The sequence below is a fragment of the Ictalurus furcatus genome, chromosome 29 (genome assembly GCF_023375685.1).
Source record: "Ictalurus furcatus strain D&B chromosome 29, Billie_1.0, whole genome shotgun sequence".
NCBI lineage: Eukaryota > Metazoa > Chordata > Actinopteri > Siluriformes > Ictaluridae > Ictalurus > Ictalurus furcatus.
Window position 1 is genome coordinate 4,795,773 of NC_071283.1, and position 22,037 is coordinate 4,817,809.

General features: G+C 40.4%; 5 non-coding genes across 5 annotated transcripts; all 5 read right to left on the reverse strand.

Annotated features, from left to right (window-relative positions):
• Window positions 1-9,372: 9,372 nt before the first annotated feature.
• On the reverse strand, window positions 9,373-9,446 carry trnai-aau (transfer RNA isoleucine (anticodon AAU)). Its single transcript has one exon. It is a non-coding gene; the product is annotated as a tRNA-Ile (tRNA).
• Window positions 9,447-11,089: 1,643 nt separating this feature from the next.
• Window positions 11,090-11,163, reverse strand: trnai-aau (transfer RNA isoleucine (anticodon AAU)). Its single transcript has one exon. It is a non-coding gene; the product is annotated as a tRNA-Ile (tRNA).
• A 3,998-nt stretch (window positions 11,164-15,161) lies between these two features.
• On the reverse strand, window positions 15,162-15,235 carry trnai-aau (transfer RNA isoleucine (anticodon AAU)). The gene has a single exon. It is a non-coding gene; the product is annotated as a tRNA-Ile (tRNA).
• Window positions 15,236-16,573: 1,338 nt separating this feature from the next.
• On the reverse strand, window positions 16,574-16,647 carry trnai-aau (transfer RNA isoleucine (anticodon AAU)). Its single transcript has one exon. It is a non-coding gene; the product is annotated as a tRNA-Ile (tRNA).
• Window positions 16,648-18,941: 2,294 nt separating this feature from the next.
• On the reverse strand, window positions 18,942-19,015 carry trnai-aau (transfer RNA isoleucine (anticodon AAU)). The gene has a single exon. It is a non-coding gene; the product is annotated as a tRNA-Ile (tRNA).
• Window positions 19,016-22,037: the final 3,022 nt, after the last annotated feature.

A 22,037-nucleotide genomic window follows, 5' to 3' on the forward strand; every position in this document is an offset into this window, starting at 1 on the left:
TGGTAGATGGTCTCGTCTAGGCAAAGTTGGTGTTGTGCCATATTCGTTCAATTGTTAATCATGGATTTACATCTGACAGGTTGTCCAAAACCAAACCCTGAGTCCCGAACTTTTAAAGTAGCTCCTTGGTCTCCATAATGCTGTTTGTTTAGCTATGTTGTGTAACAAACTCTGGAGATTTCCAGGAACAGGTGTTTTAATACTGAGATCATGTGACAATTTACTTACACACAGGTAAAGTGTGATACGGTAAATTACAAGAAAAACTGCGAACCCCCGTAACGTTTATGGGATTTTGACAAATTAGAGGGTTTCTGCAATGCTCCGTTTGGAGAACAAAAATATATATTTTTAAATCTCATCTGTAAAAAGCACGTCTAATTTTACTTGTCATGACCTTGGGCATTTTCAACATAGCCTCACTGGCCAGTTAGCTCAGCACAAGATCTTAATGAGAAATTGCTTCATGGGTCAGACCATGCAGTTTTGCATGCACACCTGTATATAATCAGATTAACTGAAACCATGGATTTCTGTAAGGAAACTTTACAACTCACCCAGATGTTTTTGGTAGCTCCTTGGTCTCCATGATGCTGTTTGTTTAGGTATGTTGTCTACCAAACTCTGGAGCCTTCTAGGAAAATGTGTATTTATACTGAGTTCATGTGACACTTGTACACAGATGGACTAATTATATGAATTCTGAATACAGAACTAACTAGCCTATACTGTGTGTGCCATTTTTTGCTGAATGCATTACATACACATGTTGTTTAGGGTTATTCTAAAGTTACTTTCCCGGGACTATTTTCCTGTACGGAGATCTAAAAGATTTTTTTTTTTTTAAATCTTATCAGTAAGATGCAAGTTGCTTCATGGGTCAGAATTTCAAACCCTGAGAAGAGACCATCTCCTGGAGATTGTAACTCACCTGAACCAACATCAATCAGACAAGGGAAAACCAGAGATGGGAATTGTCTAATTATGGGAAGCCCCTTAATTGGGCCCACAGAAACAAATGTATAACTTAACATTGCTACTTTTATTATAACGATATAACGATTATAACGATTCTAAGGCAAACAGGGGGCCCAGCAGAACCCCACACTTTCCTGTATAATTTTGGTATTTAAATGGCCTCTTTGCATAATCATCTATTAAGAAGCATGCTATCATGAATGCCCTCAGACTGTGCCAAGTGCATGTGTGTGTCCCCTTAAGACATACACGGATTATTCAGAAAAACGGCACTTCGCAGTTGTGATTAGCCAGGGGGCCCAGAAACCCTAGCGGCACCCCTGGTCATAGTCCTCTGCTGAACTCAGGTGGTGAATCCACTATTGTGCACAGAGCAGGTAAGATGGGAATTTTCTCCCTCTTTGATTATTTGAAATTTCAGCCGTCTCTGGGGAATGAGGGGTCTACAGATCATGTTACGAATCATCTCTTTATTAGCATTTTGATTATTATTGATTAAGGAAATTATATCACCAATAGATTGATCAAAGGGAAATGGTGGAAAATAATAAGAAAATACATTTGATATTTTCATACTAACTATTTTTTACTGCATTTAATCTGTTTTATAACGTTTCTCTTAATGTGATTCAAAAAGGAATACTGAACTGAGGCCTATGTGCAAAGGGCAACCTGACTTGAGAAAAACAAGTTATATGCTATCAAATGGCCTTAATTCCTAGTACTTATTGCAGAGCGTGCACATCAAGATCAGCAGAAGACGGAAACAAACACATTCCATTGCCTAGGCAGGCGCTAGTAAGTTTAATAAATTTAGTTTGTACAAGGTTATGCAGAAGACTCTTTAAAATGAGGAGATAGATTATAGATTAACAGGCAGATGATAGATTGAAAGGCAGAACACACAGTGCATCAAATATCGATAAGCAGGGAAGTTGAGACATCTCCTAGGTCAGCTTGACCTGGTGCATCCTCGTCGGCCTTGCTTGCTTTAGATAAGACAAGAGGCAAATGGGTGATCTAAAGGGATCTAGCGACAGTAAAGAGAGTTGGAGTGAGTAAGACAAATTAGAATTGGGGAGGCATATCATGAATGGTAAGTGGAGACAGATGCATTTGCACTTATGCATTTTATTTAAAGGAGTTATATCATGATTTTTAAACATCTTAAAACATTAATTATGTTGTTTATTGTGTGTAATAGAATAGGTTAGCATGCTTTAATGTTCAAAAAGCACGTTATTTGTCTAATACTGTACATTATTGAAGTACCTCTATTCTGAGGCTGCTTGAAATGCTCTGATTTCACTAAAGCCCCTTCTTCCGAATAAGTCCAGAGTGCTCTGATTGGCCTGCTGACCCGTTGCATTGTGTTTGGCCAAAAGCTTTGCGTGTGTCGGACGAGTAGCGCCCCTTAGCTTTAGCTTTAGAATTAACTTTGGTCGTTGGTTTTACCGTATCAGTTGAGCCCAATTCAGAAAATGCAGATGATCAAGCAGGAGGAAGTTTGCAAACAGGACTTGAACGTTTCACAGTGGTAAGATTTTATTTTGAAACTCTCTCACCTTTCAGATACGATGTAAATTCCAACCCTGGGCTACCAACCCCCTGTTCCCTTGGAAGACTAACCTTACTGACTCAAATGATTTAGGTGGATTGAGCAGGTATGGGAAGGCACCACCAATGTCTTGAACAGGTAGCTCAGACCAACAAAGAGTTTGCAGACAGACACTGTGAAACACCCCACTATGAACCTGGAGATCAAGTCTGGCTGTCTATGAAAGACATTAAGGTATCCCAGGGGTGTAGAAAACCGACACAATGGTGCATTGGGCCTTCCGAAATCCAACAATGCATCAACAAAGTAACATACAAGTTGGATCTAGGATGACACTGCAGTCTTTCTGAGGATTTTATGTATCCTTTTAACACCTCGGCACATCTGGACATTGAAGGACAAGCTGTTTATGTAATTAAAGAAATCTTGAATTCCAGACACAAGGATGGAAAATTGCAATACCTTAGTGAGTGAAAGAGGTACAGCCTGGAAGAGGGAAGCTGGGTCCCAGCTCACAACATTCTTGATTCTCTCCTCTACAGTGAGTTCCATGCATGACACCATGAATGTCCTGGGCCATGTCCACGAGGTAAGCCCAGAAAGAACCCTGCTCCTGGAGTAAGCTCTTTGTGGCATGCCAGAATCAGCATCGGACTCAACTAACAGATAACAGCATGTCCTACAAACATGGCTTCTACAGTACATGGTGAACAGCAGTCGTGCACCTATTTATAACCAACAGAACTTGAATAAAAATATTATTGGATTATGACACCTGCAGACTTTTTGTGATCAGAAACTATAGATATATACATAATGTTATAGTGCATGTAATTGCATACTATACCTTACATCCATCTTCTACCACTTACTCCTTTTCAGGCTCATGGGGAACCTATCCCAGGGAGCATCGGGCACAAGGCGGGGTAATGATAATGAGTCTTTATTGGTCACATATACAGTAGGGCACAGTGAAATTGTTTTCTTTGCATACCCCAGCACGTTAGGAAGCTGGGGCCAGAGCGCAGGGTCAGCCATGATACAGCGCCCCTGGAGCAGAGAGGGCAGCTTGGCAGTGCTGCGGCTTGAATCCCCGACCTTCCGATCAGTAACCCAGAGCCTTACCCGCTAAGCAACCATTGCCCTCCGGGGTACACCCCGGACAGGGTGCCAGTCCACTATACCTTACAGTAGATCTTAAATACTTGTTTTTCTCACGTGAGTTTGTGCTACACTGTCAGTTGTTGACATTAGAAATTGAATCCATAAATCATTTGAAGAGTTTTATCTATGGATAATTTGGCCAGTATGTGAGCTCGACTTAGTGTTAGAGTTTGTGCGCACCTGAAATTCACCAGTCAAGAAAGAGATTAGATATGTTAAACATCAACACCTAAAATCAGAGTCAGGTCTTGGAAATTCTGCGTAATAACAACAGAATCCAGAAAGGACTCAGATGCTAATCTTAAAGGGCAACTTTACTTCTGCATGTTACTTTAAAAAATAACAAAACAATAATTATAGTATGTTTAGAACCAAGATTTTAAAAATGCTAAATTGGTGTTGTTTTCCCTTTATTTCCAAATGCATTGCCATAAATGGTATCAACACATTGTGTCATATTAGGTAACCAGCAGTTTATTATAACAGTTTGAAACCAAGGATTTTGTTGGGTCATAGTTCAAATGAATTAGGGGATCTCTTTCAATTGCTTTAGTCTCTCTGAATATGTAATACAAAAATAACTCTCTTCTGTGCAAACAGGAATGTTTTAGGAACATTTACAATTGTTTAAATCTCTATAATACTTAAAATATTTTCTTTCTCTTAGGCTTTACTTTACTTCTGTCCATTAGGCTTTTCCTTCATGTAAAGTTTCCTTTATTTCACAGTTTGTTGTAGTGTATATGGGTGGGATTCTGCTCCTAGTAAAGTTTTTGTTCCTCATCGTGAAAATTCCTTTAGCAATTTTTTGAATGTCCCAGTGTCATGTCTATGCTGGAATTGCCGTCCAAATACAGTACCCACAACACCATGCGGCCTACCAACATGGCCACCAAGGAGTCCAATTCCCATCACACATTTTCAAACTCACCTGATTACTAATCATGCACACCTGGACTCAATTTCACTACCACAGTATATAAGGACTCTCCATGCACTCACCCAATGTGAAGTATGTGCTCTGGCTGCACCTGAATATCCCTACTACCCTACTACACAGTAGGCGAAAAGTGATATGACAAAGGAGTAGTATGTCTGAATTCTCAGTATTCGTAAAACAGTAGGTGATATCTGGATGACCTACTGCTTCTGCCGAGATTCTGCAGTATTGAACCCTTGGACACTGTGGATCTCATAAGGCAATAGGACTGGTGCGGAAGAGCTGTCAGAATCCACACCGCGAAGTACGTCAGGCTTTTATTCATTCTTACCACTTATACTGATCAGTACGTACTGTATCAACGGCCGAGCAGTGGGTACTGAATCAAATGCAGTAGGTACTGTCACAGAATGCGATTTCGGATGCAGCCTCTGTGTGGCTTGGGCAGGTTCTCAGGTTCATTGTAAGATCAGTTGGCTTCCTTCACCTGGTAATACAGGGACTGAAGTATAGAAGTTAGTTTGACAGCTCATTCTCCAGTTGTTCTGGTTGTGGGCCTAGATACTCTGGTCATGCGAAGGGGAATGCTGCTACCCAATTCAACCTGAAGGTTTTGCCAATTTAGATATAGTTGTTTCACTTGCTCTTTCTACTAGTCCCCTAGATTGTGGGTGATGCACACTGAGAGCTTATTTTTGAGGCTCAATTGTTTTGTTAGGCAGCTAATTATGCTGTTTACAAAATAGTTGCCATTATCTGAGCTAATCATTTTAGGTATGCCAAATCTTGGTATTACCTGTCCTGCTAAACATTTTATATCTGTAATTTAATAATCTGTGCATCATTATGGTTACATGGAAAGCCCTCTACCCATCTACAGAATCTGTCTACCACTGCTAGACAGTATCTTTTCCTTTCTGTCATGTCAAAACAGTGGTGCTTAAAAGTTTGTGAAAGAATTTTCTACATTTCTGAATAAATATGACCTAAAACATCAAGATTAAAAAAAAAAAAAAAAAAAAAAAGTCCTAAAAGTAGATAAAAAGAACCCAGTTAAACAAATGAGACAAATATTATACTTGGTATCTTTTATTGTGGAAAATGAGCCAATATTATGTATCTGTGAGTGGCAAAAGTATGTGAACCTTTACTTTCAGTCTCTGGTGTAACCCCCTTGTGCAGCAATAACTGCAGCTAAATGTTTGTGGTATCTGTTGATCAGTCCTGCACATCGGCTTGGAGGAATTTTAGCCCGTTCCTCAGTACAGAACAGCTTCAACTCTGGGGTGTTGGTGGGTTTCCTCACATGAACTGCTTGCTTCAGGTCCTTCCACAACATTTCTATCGGATTCATGTCAGGACTTTGACTCGGCCATTCCAAAACATTCACTTGATTCTTCTTTAACCTTTCTTTAGTAGAACGACTTATGCACATAAGTCGTTCTACCAAAGAATGGTTAAAGAAGAATAAAGTTAATGTTTTGGAATGGCCAAGGTGTTTAGGATTGTTGTCTTGCTGCATAACCCATTTTGTCTTGAGATTCAGTTCATTGACAGATGTCCTGACATTTTCCTTTAGAATTCGCTGGTATAATTCAGAATTTGGCTGAATTGAATTGCCATCAATGATGGCAAGCCGTCCATACCCAGATGCAGCAAAACGGATCCAAACCATGAAACTACCACCACCATGTTTCACAGATTGGATAAGGTCCTTATGCTGGAATGCGGTGTTTTCCTCTCTCCAAACATAACGCTTCTCATTTAAACCAAAAAGTTCTATTTTGATCTCATCCATCCACAAAACCTTTTCCATTAGCCTTCTGGCTTGTCTACATGATCTTTAGCAAACTGCAGATGGGCAGCAATGTTCTTTTTGGAGAACGTTTACATCTACGTTTGTCATTTAAACTCCTCGTGTCTCTTTCCACATCACGTAGTATTGAGTTTATCTATTACCAAGCGGTTGTTCCATAGTTCTCGTTCTCGATTCATGTTTATTGACTTTGTTTCTGGTTTCGTGTTTTGCCTTGCCCTGTTTGACTGTCTGCCGATCGCCTGACCTTTTGCATGTTATTTGACCATGCCTTTTGTTTGCCATTTTGGATTTGTCTGCCTGTCTCTCTCTATAATAAACCTCGTTAAGTGCACTTGCATACGTCCTAACCTCCATTACATAAGTAACATGACAGACTGTCAATCACCTCATTAATCATGCCCTTTTATTAAACATAAGAAAAAATATTGGGGAAGGTATCAAGGTCAGCTGAAGTTGTAAAAACAAAAGAACAATATTTTCAAAAACACTTTGTGAATATGGTGTAAATTAAATGTAGAAGTTTATTCTGGGTCCCATTAACTAACACGGTATTGGCTGGGGTTAAAAACTGAACTGCTAGCCACTAGAGGGCACCACCAGAGACATTATTTTCAACTGAAGACACTCCGTTAGCAATTGCACAAGTGAGTTTGCAGTGAACTGTGTGGGCTAACATTAGCTTAGTTGCCCCTGTTAACAGGTATTTTCTTACCTTCATAGTTGTGTATGTGTTGTGCGGTTTGAAGCCTTTCTCCAGCTTGCTAGAAGGGGCAAGTGTTCTATATGTGTTACATATCCTTTGAAAGTCATTGACATTCATCTACGAGAGCTCTTGCAAAGACCGACTGCAAAATGCAGCAATTATTAATACAGTGAATGTGCTGGAAATGCAGGAACCACACTTAAATGAATGTAAAGTTGTTTGTGCAAGTAGCCCATTTTATTATCGATTAGTTGGACTGTGTTATGAAGCACACTGTGGCGCATGCTGTGTCATTGCACTTACAACACTTTTGACTGAAATTTTGATTGTGCATACATGCTACCATAAAGAGTGACTAGAAAAGATCTGAAAATATTATCTATATATATAATGCAAATTTGGGCAAAAAGTCAGTACACATTATGACAGCTCAGTGGGATAAAAATAAACGTGGTATACAATGAAAGCTTATTCAGTGAGACAAATGTTTTCTCACTTCAAAATGTAACTTGTCACAAATCATATGTTGGGCTTGTGAGGAGTTCAACAGCCAGCAATATTTATTTTTAATATTAATTTATCGGGTTAGAATTGAACAAATCAGGGCTCAAAATGCAGGTATGACATAACACCGCTCTTCCAAAAGTATTCGAACAGCAAGGCCAATACTATTTTCTGCTATACATTGAACAGCATAAATAGGTGCAGTTAGACAGTATTTATATAGAGAGCATATTAGCATAATGAACAATTTACAACAGAAATTACATTTGTTTGGAAGAACAAGTTAATTCCAGTCCACAAATTTCACTGGATAAGCGGCATTCTGAGAATTCTGATATTTAGTATAAGAGCGCTGGTACATTTAACTGTTTCTTTCACTCCGTTTGTCTGTGTTTGCTACGTAAAATTCCAATTCTAGCAACAGTTTGTTACACTGAAACCATTACTACACTTACTGTTAGTCACTCTGTGCATTGCATGATAACATGCAACACTCTACCCAGCTGTAGTTTCTTTGGGAACTATTTTCATTGCCCGAGCATCAATTTAACAAAATATTTAGGCATATTGTGTCTGAAATGTCAGTTGATCAATATTAATTTCTTGTTTATAGAACTGTGGTTTATAAACGGTATGACACTTGCAAACATACTGAATATCATTTTATGAGTCTTTATTAAATAAAAGAAAAGAAAAGATAAACCATTACATTAGAGCTTCTTTTATAAATCTTAGTTGTGCTCCCAAGCCTAGTCTGGTATTACTACTTTCTCTTGGTCTCTTGCAAATGTCTCTTGGAAATATCTGCACTTCCATTTTCATCCCCTGGTCCTCCTGGCCTTCCACATTACGCAGGTATGTTAGTTTTCGCTTCTCTAGGTTCTCAGGCCCTCTGGGTTGCTAAAATGATTAAATCTCTTATCCATGCATATTTGCCCTTCTTTCACCATACTGTGAATCCTGAAGAGAAATGTTCCTCAGCTATGGGCTGTGGGCAAGCAACTGTTATTGTAACTGAAAATTTGTTTTTCCCTGTAGCTGATTAATTGAAAAAATAATCGATTCACATTTATGAGTGATTTACACAAACACTGTGTTAAATGCAGTTTGCATAATTTGTTTTTGTACAGCTAACACGATTTAATAAATTCAATGTGAAAACCCAATATAGACAGTCACTCGAGCTCACGATCAAACCCAGCATGCCCATGGAGCTGTGACATGGCAATGCTACCCACTGCAGCAAAAATTTGAACATATGGGCTAGTTAGTTATGGTGCAACAAGTTGTCATAAAAATACACATATGTAGTCAGTACAAACAGGATTTCTCAGTGTTTCTTGTGATGTACCTGTGTGACACTTTACCTTTGTGCCTTTAACTTTGCCTAGACGAGACCATCCACCAAATTCAGGGCAAGGAGAGCCAGGTAAGGAGGACATTAGTCAGGGAAGCAAACAAGCACTAAAGTTTAATTCTCAAGCAGCTTGAGAGATGTGCAACTCAGATTAGAGATGTTGGACAACCATAGCCTGGATACTCCACAAAGCTGGGACTTATGAGAGATTGGTGAGCCATATTAAGTCCTATTGGGAGTTTGGAGAAAGGGATGCTGGAAACATGTTCATAACAGACAGTTATTTTCTCCAGCTTCTTGTGGGAAGTCAGTTAAAGATACACAGCACATCATGGAAGACAGCTTTAGTTGGCCAGTATGGGGCTTAAACCCATGACCTTGGCGTTATTAGCACCACGCTCTAACCAACTGAGCTAACCGGCCTAGATACAGGTGACTAAAATGTCCCTGGCTGGGACCATGACACATACAATTAGACGGATTTTAAGAGATTAAAAAAAATCTTTTAGATCTCCCTACAGGAACAGAGCATTGCAGAAACACTCCAATTCTTCAAAATCCCATAAAAGTAACCTCGGAATAACCTTAATCAACATGTGAATGTAATGCAATCAGCAAAAGTTGTACATATGGGCTAGTTAGTTATGGTGCAACAAGTTGTCATAAAAATACACATATGTAGTCAGTACAAACAGGATTTCTCAGTTTTTCTTGTGATGTACCTGTGTGACACTTTACCTGTGTGCCTTTAACTTTGCCTAGACGAGACCATCCACCAAATTCAGGGCCAGGAGAACCAGGTAAGGAGGACATTAGTCAGGGAAGCAAACAAGCATTAAAGTTTAATTCTCAAGCAGCTTGAGAGACGTGCAACTCAGATTAGAGACGTTGGACAACCATAGCCTGGATACTCCTCAAAGCTGGGACTTATGAGATATTGGTGAGCCATATTAAGTCCCATTGGGAGTTTGGAGAAAGGGATGCTGGAAACTCACCAAGAGTGGAAAAACTCTCTCAACAGGCAGGTATTTTCTCTGGCATGTTCTGGGAAATCAGTTATAGACAGACAGCACATCATGGTGGACAACTTTAACATTGCCCAGACGAGACCATCCACCAAATTCAGGGCAAGGAGAGCCAGGCAAGGAGGACATTAGTCAGGGAAGCAAACAAGCATTAAAGTTTAATTCTCAAGCATCTTGACAGATCTGCAACTCAGATTAGAGACGTTGGACAACCATAGCCTGGACACTCCTCAAAGCTGGGACTTATGAGAGATTGGTGAGCCATATTAAATCCCATTGGGAGTTTGGAGAAAGGGATGCTGGAAACTCACCAAAGGTGGAAAAACTCTCTCAACAGGCAGGTATTTTCTCTGGCATGTTGTGGGAAATCAGCTATAGACAGACAGCACATCATGGTAGACAAACTTTCTCAGTTTTTCTTGTGATGTACCTGTGTTTTAAGAGATTTTAAGAGATTAAAAAAAATCTTTTAGATCTCCCTACAGGAACAGAGCATTGCAGAAACACTCCAATTCTCCAAAATCCCATAAAATAACCTCGGAATAACCTTAATCAACATGTGAATGTAATGCGATCAGCAAAAATTTGTACATATGGGCTAGTTAGTTATGGTGCAACAAGTTGTCATAAAAATACACATATGTAGTCAGTACAAACAGGATTTCTCAGTTTTTCTTGTGATGTACCTGTGTGACACTTTACCTGTGTGCCTTTAACTTTGCCTAGACGAGACCATCCACCAAATTCAGGGCAAGGAGAACCAGGTAAGGAGGACATTAGTCAGGGAAGCAAACAAGCATTAAAGTTTAATTCTCAAGCAGCTTGAGAGACGTGCAACTCAGATTAGAGAGGTTGGACAACCATAGCCTGGATATTCCTCAAAGCTGGGACTTATGAGAGATTGGTGAGCCATATTAAGTCCTATTGGGAGTTTGGAGAAAGGGATGCTGGAAACATGTTCACAACAGGCAGTTATTTTCTCCAACTTCTTGTGGGAAGTCAGTTAAAGACAGACAGCACATCATGGAAGACAACTTTAGTTGGCCAGTATGGGGTTTGAACCCATGACCTTGGCGTTATTAGCACCACACTCTAACCAACTGAGCTAACCGGCCTGGATGCATATGAAGAAAATGTCCCTGGCTGGGACCATGACACGTAGAATTAGACTTGGATCTTAACAGATAAAAAAAAATCTTTTAGATCTCCCTACAGGAACAGAGCATTGCAGAAACACTCCAATTCTTCAAAATCCCATAAAAGTAACCTCGGAATAACCTTAATCAATATGTGAATGTAATGAAATCAGCAAAAATTTGTACATATGGGCTAGTTAGTTATGGTGCAACAAGTTGTCATAAAAATACACATATGTAGTCAGTACAAACAGGATTTCTCAGTTTTTCTTGTGATGTACCTGTGTGACACTTTACCTGTGTGCCTTTAACTTTGCCTAGACGAGACCATCCACCAAATTCAGGGCAAGGAGAACCAGGTAAGGAGGACATTAGTCAGGGAAGCAAACAAGCATTAAAGTTTAATTCTCAAGCAGCTTGAGAGACGTGCAACTCAGATTAGAGACGTTGGACAACCATAGCCTGGATACTCCTCAAAGCTGGGACTTAGGAGATATTGGTGAGCCATATTAAGTCCCATTGGGAGTTTGGAGAAAGGGATGCTGGAAACTCACCAAAGGTGGAAAAACTCTCTCAACAGGCAGGTATTTTCTCTGGCATGTTGTGGGAAATCAGTTATAGACAGACAGCACATCATGGTGGACAACTTTAACATTGCCTAGACGAGACCATCCACCAAATTCAGGGCAAGGAGAGCCAGGCAAGGAGGACATTAGTCAGGGAAGCAAACAAGCATTAAAGTTTAATTCTCAAGCAGCTTGAGCGATCTGCAACTCAGATTAGAGATGTTGGACAACCATAGCCTGGATACTCCTCAAAGCTGGGACTTATGAGAGATTGGTGAGCCATATTAAGTCCCATTGGGAGTTTGGAGAAAGGGATGCTGGAAACTCACCAAGGGTGGAAAAACTCTCTCAACAGGCAGGTATTTTCTCTGGCATGTTGTGGGAAATCAGCTGTAGACAGACAGCACATCATGGTAGACAAACTTTCTCAGTTTTTCTTGTGATGTACCTGTGTTTTAAGAGATTTTAAGAGATTTAAAAAAATCTTTTAGATCTCCCTACAGGAACAGAGCATTGCAGAAACACTCCAATTCTTCAAAATCCCATAAAAGTAACCTCGGAATAACCTTAATCAACATGTGAATGTAATGCAATCAGCAAAAGTTGTACATATGGGCTAGTTAGTTATGGTGCAACAAGTTGTCATAAAAATACACATATGTAGTCAGTACAAACAGGATTTCTCAGTTTTTCTTGTGATGTACCTGTGTGACACTTTACCTGTGTGCCTTTAACTTTGCCTAGACGAGACCATCCACCAAATTCAGGGCCAGGAGAACCAGGTAAGGAGGACATTAGTCAGGGAAGCAAACAAGCATTAAAGTTTAATTCTCAAGCAGCTTGAGAGACGTGCAACTCAGATTAGAGACGTTGGACAACCATAGCCTGGATACTCCTCAAAGCTGGGACTTATGAGATATTGGTGAGCCATATTAAGTCCCATTGGGAGTTTGGAGAAAGGGATGCTGGAAACTCACCAAGGGTGGAAAAACTCTCTCAACAGGCAGGTATTTTCTCTGGCATGTTCTGGGAAATCAGTTATAGACAGACAGCACATCATGGTGGACAACTTTAACATTGCCCAGACGAGACCATCCACCAAATTCAGGGCAAGGAGAGCCAGGCAAGGAGGACATTAGTCAGGGAAGCAAACAAGCATTAAAGTTTAATTCTCAAGCATCTTGAGAGATCTGCAACTCAGATTAGAGACGTTGGACAACCATAGCCTGGACACTCCTCAAAGCTGGGACTTATGAGAGATTGGTGAGCCATATTAAATCCCATTGGGAGTTTGGAGAAAGGGATGCTGGAAACTCACCAAAGGTGGAAAAACTCTCTCAACAGGCAGGTATTTTCTCTGGCATGTTGTGGGAAATCAGCTATAGACAGACAGCACATCATGGTAGACAAACTTTCTCAGTTTTTCTTGTGATGTACCTGTGTTTTAAGAGATTTTAAGAGATTAAAAAAATCTTTTAGATCTCCCTACAGGAACAGAGCATTGCAGAAACACTCCAATTCTTCAAAATCCCATAAAATAACCTCGGAATAACCTTAATCAATATGTGAATGTAATGCAATCAGCAAAAATTGGTACATATGGGCTAGTTAGTTATGGTGCAACAAGTTGTCATAAAAATACACATATGTAGTCAGTACAAACAGGATTTCTCAGTTTTTCTTGTGATGTACCTGTGTGACACTTTACCTGTGTGCCTTTAACTTTGCCTAGACGAGACCATCCACCAAATTCAGGGCAAGGAGAACCAGGTAAGGAGGACATTAGTCAGGGAAGCAAACAAGCATTAAAGTTTAATTCTCAAGCAGCTTGAGAGATGTCCAACTCAGATTAGAGACGTTGGACAACCATAGCCTGGACACTCCTCAAAGCTGGGACTTATGAGAGATTGGTGAGCCATATTAAATCCCATTGGGAGTTTGGAGAAAGGGATGCTGGAAACTCACCAAAGGTGGAAAAACTCTCTCAACAGGCAGGTATTTTCTCTGGCATGTTGTGGGAAATCAGCTATAGACAGACAGCACATCATGGTGGACAACTTTAACATTGCCTAGACGAGACCATCCACCAAATTCAGGGCAAGGAGAGCCAGGCAAGGAGGACATTAGTCAGGGAAGCAAACAAGCATTAAAGTTTAATTCTCAAGCAGCTTGAGCGATCTGCAACTCAGATTAGAGATGTTGGACAACCATAGCCTGGATACTCCTCAAAGCTGGGACTTATGAGAGATTGGTGAGCCATATTAAGTCCCATTGGGAGTTTGGAGAAAGGGATGCTGGAAACTCACCAAGGGTGGAAAAACTCTCTCAACAGGCAGGTATTTTCTCTGGCATATTGTGGGAAATCAGTTATAGACAGACAGCACATCATGGTGGACAACTTTAACATTGCCTAGACGAGACCATCCACCAAATTCAGGGCAAGGAGAGCCAGGCAAGGAGGACATTAGTCAGGGAAGCAAACAAGCATTAAAGTTTAATTCTCAAGCAGCTTGAGAGACGTGCAACTCAGATTAGAGATGTTGGACAACCATAGCCTGGATACTCCTCAAAGCTGGGACTTATGAGAGATTGGTGAGCCATATTAAGTCCCATTGGGAGTTTGGAGAAAGGGATGCTGGAAACTCACCAAGGGTGGAAAAACTCTCTCAACAGGCAGGTATTTTCTCTGGCATGTTGTGGGAAATCAGTTATAAACAGACAGCACATCATGGTGGACAACTTTAACATTGCCTAGACGAGACCATCCACCAAATTCAGGGCAAGGAGAGCCAGGCAAGGAGGACATTAGTCAGGGAAGCAAACAAGCATTAAAGTTTAATTCTCAAGCAGCTTGAGAGATGTGCAACTCAGATTAGAGACGTTGGACAACCATAGCCTGGACACTCCTCAAAGCTGGGACTTATGAGAGATTGGTGAGCCATATTAAATCCCATTGGGAGTTTGGAGAAAGGGATGCTGGAAACTCACCAAAGGTGGAAAAACTCTCTCAACAGGCAGGTATTTTCTGTGGCATGTTGTGGGAAATCAGTTATAGACAGACAGCACATCATGGTGGACAACTTTAACATTGCCTAGACAAGACCATCCACCAAATTCAGGGCAAGGAGAACCAGGTAAGGAGGACATTAGTCAGGGAAGCAAACAAGCATTAAAGTTTAATTCTCAAGCAGCTTGAGAGACGTGCAACTCAGATTAGAGATGTTGGACAACCATAGCCTGGATATTCCTCAAAGCTGGGACTTATGAGAGATTGGTGAGCCATATTAAGTCCTAGTGGGAGTTTGGAGAAAGGGATGCTGGAAACATGTTCACAACAGGCAGTTATTTTCTCCAACTTCTTGTTGGAAGTCAGTTAAAGACAGACAGCACATCATGGAAGACAACTTTAGTTGGCCAGTATGGGGCTTGAACCCATGACCTTGGCGTTATTAGCACCACGCTCTAACCAACTGAGCTAACCGGCCTGGATGCATATGAAGAAAATGTCCCTGGCTGGGACCATGACACGTACAATTAGACTTGGATTTTAACAGATAAAAAAAAATCTTTTAGATCTCCCTACAGGAACAGAGCATTGCAGAAACACTCCAATTCTTCAAAATCCCATAAAAGTAACCTCGGAATAACCTTAATCAACATGTGAATGTAATGCAATCAGCAAAAGTTGTACATATGGGCTAGTTAGTTATGGTGCAACAAGTTGTCATAAAAATACACATATGTAGTCAGTACAAACAGGATTTCTCAGTTTTTCTTGTGATGTACCTGTGTGACACTTTACCTGTGTGCCTTTAACTTTGCCTAGACGAGACCATCCACCAAATTCAGGGCCAGGAGAACCAGGTAAGGAGGACATTAGTCAGGGAAGCAAACAAGCATTAAAGTTTAATTCTCAAGCAGCTTGAGAGACGTGCAACTCAGATTAGAGACGTTGGACAACCATAGCCTGGATACTCCTCAAAGCTGGGACTTATGAGATATTGGTGAGCCATATTAAGTCCCATTGGGAGTTTGGAGAAAGGGATGCTGGAAACTCACCAAGGGTGGAAAAACTCTCTCAACAGGCAGGTATTTTCTCTGGCATGTTCTGGGAAATCAGTTATAGACAGACAGCACATCATGGTGGACAACTTTAACATTGCCAAGACGAGACCATCCACCAAATTCAGGGCAAGGAGAGCCAGGCAAGGAGGACATTAGTCAGGGAAGCAAACAAGCATTAAAGTTTAATTCTCAAGCAGCTTGAGAGATGTGCAATTCAGATTAGAGACGTTGGACAACCATAGCCTGGACACTCCTCAAAGCTGGGACTTATGAGAGATTGGTGAGCCATATTAAATCCCATTGGGAGTTTGGAGAAAGGGATGCTGGAAACTCACCAAAGGTGGAAAAACTCTCTCAACAGGCAAGTATTTTCTGTGGCATGTTGTGGGAAATCAGTTATAGACAGACAGCACATCATGGTGGACAACTTTAACATTGCCTAGACGAGACCATCCACCAAATTCAGGGCAAGGAGAACCAGGTAAGGAGGACATTAGTCAGGGAAGCAAACAAGCATTAAAGTTTAATTCTCAAGCAGCTTGAGAGACGTGCAACTCAGATTAGAGATGTTGGACAACCATAGCCTGGATATTCCTCAAAGCTGGGTCTTATGAGAGATTGGTGAGCCATATTAAATCCTAGTGGGAGTTTGGAGAAAGGGATGCTGGAAACATGTTCACAACAGGCAGTTATTTTCTCCAGCTTCTTGTGGGAAATCAGTTAAAGATACACAGCACATCATGGAAGACAACTTTAGTTGGCCAGTATGGGGATTGAACCCATGACCTTGGCGTTATTAGCACCACACTCTAACCAACTGAGCTAACCGGCCTGCATACACAGGTCTAAAATGTCCCTGGCTGTGACCATGACACGTACAATTAGACTTGGATTTTAAGAGATTAAAAAAAATCTTTTAGCTCTCCCTACAGGAACAGAGCATTGCAGAAACACTCCAATTCTTCAAAATCTCATAAAAGTAACCTCGGAATAACCTTAATCAACATGTGAATGTAATGCAATCAGCAAAAATTTGTACATATGGGCTAGTTAGTTATGGTGCAGCAAGTTGTCATAAAAATACACATATGTAGTCAGTACAAACAGGATTTCTCAGTTTTTCTTGTGATGTTTGTTGGCTCAAATTTAGCCTATTACCCAAAAACACTTAAAATTCAACATAGAAGCCAATACTCACATCTACCTCTGAGCCCAGTTGGAGATAGAAAAAAATACACCAGCCATGAGTGAGAAGAAGCAAGGGTCCAGCTTTATTGTTCCACTCCACCACACGAGATCCACACCGATGAGAATTCTCAGAAGTGATCCCAATACCCTGAGCTTAAGCTCCAGTATTTATACTGTATTTACACACTAAATAACCCATATGTTTCAAGAAGACTATGATCTCACTACCAGTAGGGTTAATAAAGAGCTCATTTACCTTACTCTTATGTTCCAGAAAAGGGCTATTTCACTTACACATAGAATTGAAACCAGGGGTTTTAATTTACACATAAAATCAGAACCCAGGCATTTCTAATAACCCAGAAAATAAAAACCCAGAGTTTCTAGTTACTCAGAGGATCAGAAACCAGAATTTTCAGTTACCTTAGGGCATCAGAAACCAGAATTTTCAGTTACCTTAGGGCATCAGAAACTTCACTTTTCAATTACCCAGAGGATAGAACGTGGACAAGACTAAACAACCTAGAGGGACCTTGGTCTTATCGTTATCTCGAGGGGGGGCAGTTTGACCCAGCCACCCTTATAACTGGCTCTCTTCATGGTTCTCTTAAAATTAAGGCCTTCCTTGCGAGACGAGAATCTTCACCATCTGAATCATGAGTAAGTTATATTTTCCGGTATTTCTAGTTTTTATTTTCAGATTTACTCTATATCTCTTATTATATATGCTGCTTGAAAAACCAGTTTACTGTACTTCCTACTTCTTAATAGCATTTTTATAAAAAGTATATATATATATATACTTTTTATTATAAGACATTAGCCTTATAATATCTTAATATTCCTTTTTATTATTCTTATAAAGTTATAATAGTATGTGTGAGAGAGATGGTGTGTGTGTGTGTTATGTCTACTTGCCCGCCCTTGACTGTACGAGGGTGTGTGTGTGTGTGTGTGTGTGTTTTAGCCCTCCTCAGCTCAGCTCGTATACCTCTTTTTGACTTTGTTTGACTATTACTGCTCTTAAAGATCTTTAAAGTGTAATTCCAATTTGTCAATGTCCGCCTAATCCCGCTTCTATGTGTCTAGGTGCCCGTCTTTTCTTCTTCTCCCCTTTGCTGGATGCTAGGTCTCCCTTATGTTTATTTTATGACATTTTTTATCCACAACATGTTCCTGTGTGACACTTTACCTGTGTGCCTTTAACTTTGTCTAGACGAGACCATCCACCAAATTCAGGGCAAGGAGAACCAGGTAAGGAGGACATTAGTCAGGGAAGCAAACAAGCATTAAAGTTTAATTCTCAAGCAACTTGAGAGATGTGCAACTCAGATTAGAGACGTTGGACAACCATAGCCTGGATACTCCTCAAAGCTGGGACTTATGAGAGATTGGTGAGCCATATTAAGTCCCATTGGGAGTTTGGAGAACCAGGTCTTATGAGACTTATGGGACTTATGAGATATTGGTGAGCCATATTAAGTCCCATTGGGAGTTTGGAGAAAGGGATGCTGGAAACTCACCAAGGGTGGAAAAACTCTCTCAACCGGCAGGTATTTTCTCTGGCATGTTCTGGGAAATCAGTTATAGACAGACAGCACATCATGGTGGACAACTTTAACATTGCCTAGACGAGACCATCCACCAAATTCAGGGCAAGGAGAGCCAGGCAAGGAGGACATTAGTCAGGGAAGCATTGAAGTTTAATTCTCAAGCAGTTTGAGCGATCTGCAACTCAGATTAGAGATGTTGGACAACCATAGCCTGGATACTCCACAAAGCTGGGACTTATGAGAGATTGGTGAGCCATATTAAATCCCATTGGGAGTTTGGAGAAAGGGATGCTGGAAACATGTTCACAACAGACAGTTATTTTCTCCAGCTTCTTGTGGGAAATCAGTTAAAGATACACAGCACATCATGGAAAACAACTTTAAGTGGCCAGTATGGGGATTGAAGCCATGACCTTGGCATTATTAGCACCACGCTCTAACCAACTGAGCTAACTGGCCTAGAGACATGTGACTAAAATGTCCCTGGCTGTGACCATGACACGTACAATTAGACTTGGATTTTAAGAGATTAAAAAAAATCGTTTAGCTCTCCCTACAGGAACAGAGCACTGCAGAAACACTCCAATTCTTCAAAATCCCATAAAAGTAACCTCGGAATAACCTTAATCAACATGTGAATGTAATGCAATCGTCAAAAATTTGTACATATGGGCTAGTTAGTTATGGTGCAACAAGTTGTCATAAAAATACACATATGTAGTCAGTACAAACAGGATTTCTCAGTTTTTCTTGTGATGTACCTGTGTGACACTTTACCTGTGTGCCTTTAACTTTGCCTAGACGAGACCATCCACCAAATTCAGGGCAAGGAGAACCAGGTAAGGAGGACATTAGTCAGGGAAGCAAACAAGCATTAAAGTTTAATTCTCAAGCAGCTTGAGAGATGTGCAACTCAGATTAGAGACGTTGGACAACCATAGCCTGGATACTCCTCAAAGCTGGGACTTATGAGATATTGGTGAGCCATATTAAGTCCCATTGGGAGTTTGGAGAAAGGGATGCTGGAAACTCACCAAAGGTGGAAAAACTCTCTCAACAGGCAGGTATTTTCTCTGGCATGTTGTGGGAAATCAGTTATAGACAGACAGCACATCATGGTGGACAACTTTAACATTGCCTAGACGAGACCATCCACCAAATTCAGGGCAAGGAGAGCCAGGCAAGGAGGACATTAGTCAGGGAAGCAAACAAGCATTAAAGTTTAATTCTCAAGCAGCTTGAGCGATCTGCAACTCAGATTAGAGATGTTGGACAACCATAGCCTGGATACTCCACAAAGCTGGGACTTATGAGAGATTGGTGAGCCATATTAAATCCCATTGGGAGTTTGGAGAAAGGGATGCTGGAAACTCACCAAATGTGGAAAAAGGTTCTCAGGTTGAATGAAACCAATGACCCTTAGTACAAAGCACTCCATTTGGTGGAAACCATCACTGATCTTCATCTAGAGAACACCATTCTCACAGTGAAGCGTTGTGGTGAAATCATGTTGTAAGGATGCTTTCATCAGCAGAGAATGGGAAACTGGTCAGAGTTTTGGGGGACATGGAGAAGAAGCATACTGGCAAATCCAGTTTGAATGTTTTAGAATGTCCCAATAAATGTGCAGACCTGAATCTAATTGACAATCTATGGCACATTTTGAAAATGGGGCTTCAGGTAGTTACATGAATACAACTACAACAGGCTGCAGTGCTTTCAATCAAGGAAATCTCCATAATATCCTGTATAACACACAGTTGTTTTTGTGGGAAATTTGTTTCAGGCTAACATGACATCACAATGGATCATTTTTAGTGGCAAGTATGTAGCTCAAACCTACGACCTTCACATTGTTAGGACCGTGCGCTAACCAATTGAGCTAACCCATTCCATACAGAGCTCCCTACAGGAACAGAGAATTGCAGAAACACTCTAATTCTTTAAAATCACTCCACAAATCTGGGCTTTATGAGAGATTGGTGAGCCATATGAAATTCCATTTGGTACTGTTAGCTCTGGGGCTCCATGGTGCCCAAAAGTTTCCTCTTTCTATATGTGCATTGCATAAGTCATGTCAGTATGATTCACAGAAACTGTGTTTTGTTCACCTCTAGCATGGAACATATTAACCCTACCCTATACGCCTTCTATAGCCATATATATACACACACAGTCATCAATTACTTAAATATGAACACCAGTATCCCTGCTTGTCATTGCAATTATCCAATCAGTCAGTCATTTGGTTCACAATGCATAAAATCATGCAGATACAGGTCAAGAGCTTCGGTTAATGTTCATCAAACATTAGAATTTGGAAAAATATGTGATTTCAGTAACTTTGACCGTGGCAAGTTTGTTGATGCCAGATGGGCTGGTATGAGTATTTCCGAAACTGCTGATTTCCTGTGATTTTCAGATACATTTTCAGATTTCATGAGTTTGCATACAAGGATGAGAAACAAAAATCAGTGAGTGGTAGTTCTGTGGAGAGTAACACTTTATTGATGAAAGAGGTCAGAGGAATATGGTTCACGCTGACAGGAGGCTACGGTAACTAAAAAAAAACACTCTTTACAACCACTGTGTGCAGAAATGCATATCAGAATGTACAATACATCAACCCTTGAGGCTGATTGGCTACAACAGCAGAAGGTTCCACTCCTATCAGCCAAGAACAGGAACCTGAGTCTACAGTGGGCATAGACTCACCCAAACTGGACAGTTGAATACTAGAAAAACATCACCTGGGGAAGGAATCTGCCTGCATCTATTAATACTATTTCTACTACGCAACTGTGCTTTTTTAATCCAGAACTTTAAAGGTTGCTTCAGTCTGTCCCTGTGTGGAAAGCCTAAAAAGTTGTGTAGAACCTTGTGTCGAAACTAGATTGCTTCACTATCATAGCAGGTTCTAAGTAGATAAGATAAGATAATACTTTATTAAACTCATAGGCAATTCCAGTAGAACCACTTCAGGAAGCAAGGAGCCCCTAATTATCCAAAGAAGTATTCCTGTAGAATCTTGGACCAGGGTTGGTGTTTGGTGTTTGTACATATCAAAACATATTTTGTAATACCAATACAATACAATACCAGTACAAATCCAGTTCAGTTTCTGCAATGAATATCAAATTATACTCAGCATATTGGAATTGTAAACAAAGTTCTCAATAAAGAATTTTAGATTGTCTTGTTCACTATACTAGCCATTAGGCATCTGTGGGTCACCAAGTTTACCAACTGAAGTTACTTCAGGTTTTGTTCAAGACTTTCATAGTCTGACAAAATCCATTTTAATCTGGAAATCTAGCATCCCATGTAGTGGGAATGTTTCAATTCACTGGATCATGTTTTTCACACAAGTGAGCTGTCTTTTGGCCAAGTCAAAAAGGAAGACTGAAAATACAAAAGCTATTTCACTGTAAAATTTCTTCTCAGTCATTCAATTATCATTTTCGTATAGTGTGTACTACAG